The sequence below is a fragment of the Suncus etruscus genome, chromosome 2 (genome assembly GCF_024139225.1).
Source record: "Suncus etruscus isolate mSunEtr1 chromosome 2, mSunEtr1.pri.cur, whole genome shotgun sequence".
Classification (NCBI taxonomy): domain Eukaryota; kingdom Metazoa; phylum Chordata; class Mammalia; order Eulipotyphla; family Soricidae; genus Suncus; species Suncus etruscus.
In genome coordinates, this window is record NC_064849.1 from 97,122,929 (window position 1) to 97,129,160 (window position 6,232).

At 35.9% G+C, this 6,232-nt stretch overlaps 1 non-coding gene across 1 annotated transcript; it reads right to left on the bottom strand.

Moving 5' to 3' along the window:
- Positions 1-1,038: 1,038 nt before the first annotated feature.
- On the bottom strand, positions 1,039-1,202 carry LOC126002233 (U1 spliceosomal RNA). The gene has a single exon (XR_007492994.1). It is a non-coding gene; the product is annotated as a U1 spliceosomal RNA (small nuclear RNA).
- Between the last annotated feature and the right edge of the window lie 5,030 nt (positions 1,203-6,232).

The following is a 6,232-nucleotide window of genomic DNA, read 5'->3' on the forward strand; positions in this document are numbered from 1 at the left end:
GATGATCCTTACTAATATAAATTCTACAAATATTAAGCAGAGATCCTAGTAGCCAAGAATAAATCAATAAATCAATCCAAGAGGTCATAAATCAAAAAAGGAAAGAGCAAAAATCAAGAAAGTCATCTACCAGTGCTTGCTTTGCATTTGCTCCCTAGTTCTGTCCTTAGCACCATATATTTTCCCTTGAGCATACAAGGATTTATTCTGAGCACAGCCAGGTCTAAGCCCTACTTAACAAACACTACTGAGTGAAGCCCCAAAACCCAAGTAATTAATTAAATAAAGTAGGAAATCAACAGAAGGTAGATCAAATAAAATAAGTCATAAAATAAAGATCCCAAAGGGGAATATACATACCTCTTGCAAATATCTGGGCAACCTACCCTGGCTGGCCTAGGCAGGTCATCAGGATACCATGCCAAGACAAAACCTCAAACATACAAAGACCAGAGCGCCAAAATAAGCACAATGTTTACTCTCAGTATGGGCCATAAACTCCTGATATCTTACATATTGAAATGGTTCAGTTTAAAGTTTTAGCTGTAACTCATGACTTTTTACTCTTATAAGCATCCAGCTAAGCACAAATTCACCACTTGCATAGTGGAGCTGATAATATTCTTGCAGTGAATGGAAGATTTCAGGAATGGAGGGAAAGTTAGGCTATTAGGATTGCACTGATATCTATGAGAGAGAAGTCTTGTGCTCTGGGTGCAGGCAGTATCTAAAATGGCAACTATTTGTTCCATGCTATTTCAGTACTAAACTATTTGTTCGGTACTTGAAATGTGTTCATTCAGAACTGACATATGATATATCCACTATCAATCTTGAAGTGCATAGCTAAAGAAATATGATGTAAAATTGTCTCATGAATATATTTATAGTGATCAAGGGATGTTTTAGGTATATTGAATCAAATAAAATGTATTATTTAAATAATTTCCTATTGTTTCTTTTTACTTGCTATTTTTTCCTGAGGCCTTTAGAACACGTAGAATTTCATAAGTAACAAAATTTATATTTCTTTTTTTTTAGGGGAGAGCACGAACGCAGTCCCCCACTACCACAAATTATGCAGTCGAGTTTCCCACATTTGGGGAAATCGCAGGGGTCAGCACATCCAGAGTGCAATGGATAAGCCTCGCCCTGGGGAAACCACCTTCGTGATCATGGTATCTCCCCTGTCAGGTAAGTATAAAATTTATATTTCTATTGAGTAGCCCTGCTACAGATCCTGGGTTTCTAATACCTGAAATTAAATTTTATTTTTATTTATTTTTGAAATTAAATTTTATTTTGCCAGATGAGAGAAGGATTAAACTGCAGATATTTGTTCAGTTCCAAGCCCAGAATAAAAGTAACAGCTAGCCAATTTTACTTTAAGCATAGCTTTCCTTTTTTTTTTCTTTTGTTCAAAAAGTCCAAATTTTCTGGGGGTTTTTCTTTTGTTTTGTTTTGTTTTCTCTCCCACCTTGTGCTGCTCAAGGGTTACTTCTGGCTTCATACTCAGGAATCACTCCTGGAGGTTATCAAGGTACCATATAGAAGGATACTGTGGATGAAGTCCAGGTCAGCTAAGTTCAAGGCAAATGCCTTACCCACTGTACTGTCACGTCACCCCAAATCCAAATATTTTTTTATTAAAGTAAACAGCCTGATCCTGGTTATATGTGAAGAAATAATTGCTCACCAAATACATAATGTCTTATTTGTTGTAAGGCAATTCCAATCACTAAGAATTGACAAATCAATTAGAGGCATTAGTAAAAATAATAGAAGAGTCTTACAATAGATTTTTCTCATTGGCCTGCTAAATATTTATTATATTCTTTCCTAAAGCTGTATTTCATATTAGTCCAAAGTAGAAGATATTCTTAGATCTAATGTGATGAAGAAGAAGGAGGAGGAGGAGGAGAAGGAAGAGGAGGAGGAAGAGGAGGAGAAGGAGGAGGAGGAAGAGGAGGAGGAGGAGGAAGATGAAGAGAAGAAAGAGGAGGAGGAAGAGGAAGAGAAAGAAGAGAAGGAAGAAGAGGAAGAAGAAGAGTAAGAAAAAGGAAGAAGAAAGAAGGAAGAAAAAATAGGAAGAAAAAGAAGAGAGAAGGAAAAGAAGAGAAAGAGGAAAAGAAGAGGTAGAGGAAGAAAAAAGAAGAAAGAAAAAGAAGGGAAAGAAGAGGAATAAGAAAAGAAAAGAAAAAAGGAAAAGAAAAGAAAGAAGAAAAAGAATGAAGAAAAAGAAGGAAGAGAAGAAGGAAAAAAGAGAAGGAAGTAGAAAGAAGAGAAGGAAAATAAGAAAGAAGAGGAAGAAGGAAAAGAAAAAGAAAGAAGAAAAAGGAAAAGATGAAGAAGAGAAAGAAGAGAGAAGATAAAGGAAAAGAGCATAGAAGGATGAAGAGGAAGAAGGAAGGAAAAGAAGAGGAAGTGGAAGAAAGAAAAGGAAGGAAGGAAGGAACAAAGGAAGGAAGGAGGAGGAGGAAAAGAAGAAAAAAGAAGTATAACAGTTATTTTCAGGAATTATTCTTAGGCTCAGCGATCCTACAGGATGCTGAGGATCCAACCCAGATCAGCTGTGTGCAAGGCACACTCACTACTCACTATCACTCCACCCTCAAGTAGTAACTATTTCTGAAAGAAATTTCCTTTTCCTTCTTTTCCCTGATTACTCTGAAAACACAAACTAGTAATGAACATAATGCATTTTCATAGAATTAAGTAATTAGCCATTTGTAGAAAAATTTGAAAACAGTATGGAAACATTAGCTTCTGTACTATTCTTTTTTTTTTTTTTTTGGGCCACACCCGGTAACGCTCAGGGGTTACTCCTGGCTATGTGCTCAGAAGTTGCTCCTGGCTTGGGGGACCATATGGGACACCGGGGGATCGAACCGCGGTCCGTCCAAGGCTAGCGCAGGCAAGGCATGGCACCTTACCTTTAGCGCCACCCGCCCGGCCCCAGCTTCTGTACTATTCTTACTGAAATAGATTTAGCTTCCCTTTGGGTCATATCTAAACATCTTTTTGTCTTAAGAGAGCTCTGCCAAACAGTTTCACAATGATTAGTTTTGTGCTAAGTGACCAAAATATCTGAAGAAAAGTTCTTTTGACAAAAGAATAAATGCATGGTGCTTTAATATATTCTACAAGCAAAGCTGTTTTCTTGTGTATCCCCCATCCCCGGATTCCCAAAGTTTTATGCATAAATATTACTCTTTAACCTTCTACTTGACTTGTCTTAGTTTCTTTTTTCTTTCTTTTTTCTTTCTTTCTTTCTTTTCTTTCTTTTTGTTTTCTTTGTCTTGCTTCTTTCTCTTTCTTTTCTTTTTCTTTCTCTCTTTTTCTTTTTTTTCATTTCTTTTTTTTCTTTCTTCTCTTTCTGTCTGTCTTTTCTTCTTTCTTTTGTTTTTCTTTCTTCCTTTCTTTTTTCGTTCTTTCTTTTGTTGTTGTTTTGGACCACACCCTGTACCTCTCGGTGATACTTCCAGTTCTGTGCTCAGAAATTACTCCTGGCTGGCTCAGGGACCACATGGGATGCCAGGGATCAAACCTGGATTACCATGTGCAAGGCAAATGCCCTACTCGCTGTGCTATCACTCTGGCCCCGAGATTATTTTTCTTAATAAAAACACTGAGTTAAATTAATGGGAGTCTAACCTAGACAGACATTGAGGACATTATGCTAATTGAAACATTAAAAGAAAGACAAAAATGTTATTTCTTGTAGAAGCAACAAGAGCAGAACTCAGAGATAACAAAGTATGTAGGGTGGTGGTTACTAAGAAAGTGTCTATGAGATGAAAATGAAGGTTTACTTGCCAGTGTATAAATTGAGTTCGAAGTGTAATAAATAAATTATAGAGATCTAATATATAGCATTGTGATTTCAGTTAGTAATACTGTTCATATACTTAAACATAGCTAAAACTAAAACTTGATCTTACCACACTCACTAATGATGACTTTGTGCGAAGTCTTCTGAAGAAGAAAATTATTATCTATTACAATTCAGGGAAATGGATGCAGTTCTAGAGTTATAGTAACTGAATTATCTCATTGTCCCATAGGCATGGAAAAAGCTACACCTACAACCTTTGAGAGAACTTGCTGACTTGGCAGGTTTGTCTTGCTGCTCCAGACCAGAAGCGGTCACCTTCCTTCCCAGCTTCTCAAAAGACTCTCAAAGAACAGACCTCTTCCTGCAGCCAAATGTTCTCAAATTCAGCAGTTATTCTATCCTTCTTCACCTCTCAGGCCTTTATTTCTGTGAATCAAATAAGAAATTGGTTTAACTTGTATTTTTTAGAAAAATTATGAAATGAAAAATATTCTAGATCTTAAAGTAAATATTAACAAGCTGATCTTGAGAATATATATTTTCACGAGAAATTAGAAGTGTCTATAGCCTGTTAGCCTTTAAATTAGTTCAGAGATATGCATGCTTTGTTGAAAAATTCCTTGTAAAATGTGTTGTATTCTTTTAAATTTTGATATCAAGTATAAAAAGGGGGTTAATTTAATTTATTTTTAATTACATTGAGATCAGATACATGCTACTATAAACTTATTTGTTTCTCTGACCAAATTTTATCTATATAGCTGTTTGAGAACTTCACTTGCTTGTGTTCAGGGATTACTCCTAGTAGTCCAAAGAGACCATATGTAATGTCAAGGATAAAACTGAGATTGACTGTATGCAGTCAGATTCTTGACTATCTCTTCAAACATTTATTTATGTTTTATTTCAAATCACTAAATGTTTTTTAATGGGTATGAGGAGACTTACTATAGGTATGGAGTCTCACTATAATCTTTGGTTAATTTTTGTTTGTTTGGTGTTCACACAGGATGATGCTCAAGAGTTACTCATGGCTCAGTGCACAGAAATTACTCCTGGCAGGGCTCAGGGGACCATATGTTGTCTGTATCAGAGATTCAACCCACATCTGTAATGTGCAAGTTTCATGCCTTACCCCTGTACCATCATCTCTCCAGCCTTAAGTCTTTAGTTAAAAATTGATCAGTAAGGGTCTGGAGCGGTGGTGCAGTGGTAGGGCATTTGCCTTGCATGCGGCTGATCTAGGACTGACTGTGGTTCGATCCCGGGCATCCCATTTGGTTCCCCAAGCCAGGAGCGATTTCTGAGCACAGAGCCAGGAGTAACTGCTGAACATCACTGCATGTGGTCCAAAAACAAACAAAAAAATTGATCAGTAAGTTCATGTGGGTACAATGTAGGATGGTAAAATTTCTAGGAAAAAAAAGCAAAAGAAATAACTGTAGGAATTTCTACAGCCCAGACAGGGCCTGGATTAATTTGTCTTACATGTTTGTTTGTTTGTTTGTTTCTTTTTCTTAATTACTCTAATTAGAACTTGTAGAATAAGAGGGGAAATCAGTGGGAATCCATCTTTTGTTCTTGTTCTTTGAAGAACATTTCCATGTATTCATTATAATATAAGATGGCAGCTGTGAGGTTTTTTAAATAATTAAATGATCCTTATTATGTTGAGGTATGTGCATTTCATACATGTTTGTTGAGACTATTTAATATTATAAATATATTTTAAGTTTATTTCATGCCATTCTGCAGCTATTAGAATGAATTTTATTCTTTAATTTTTTAATATTGCAAATCACATGATTTCTAAAAATGTTAAATAATCCTTGAATCTTTGAGAGAAATCTCACTTTATTATGGTGTTGATCCTTTTAAAGTATTGAATTCAGTTTGCTTAAATTTTGTAGAAGATTTTTCATCTATATGCTGCAGAGGTATTTTGTTCACTAATTTTTGATGTGGCATCCTTATCTGGTTTGGGAATCAGGTTAATGCCGATCTTGTAACTGAGTTTGGATGTGTTCCCTATCATTTTTTTTTGAACAAAAACCTTGAGAAAGATTTATATTAGTTCTTCTTGATGAGTGCTGTGGACTTTACCAGGTCCTGGGTTTCCATTTGTTGGGAACTTTGTTTGGGGGACACACCTAATAGTGCTCAGGGATTACTCCTGGTACAGTGCCCGTGTGATTCTTAGAGGTATAGAGGCAGAGGAAATATGTAGTTCCAGGAACCCTGAGGATCTGACATGCAAAGCCTGCTTACCTCTGAGCATCTCTTTGACCTTGTTAGTTACTGATCCAATATCTTTAATAGTAATTGGTCTACTCAGATTTTTAGTTTTTTATGATTTATTTTTGATAGGGCCTATGCTTCTAAGAACTCATTCATTTC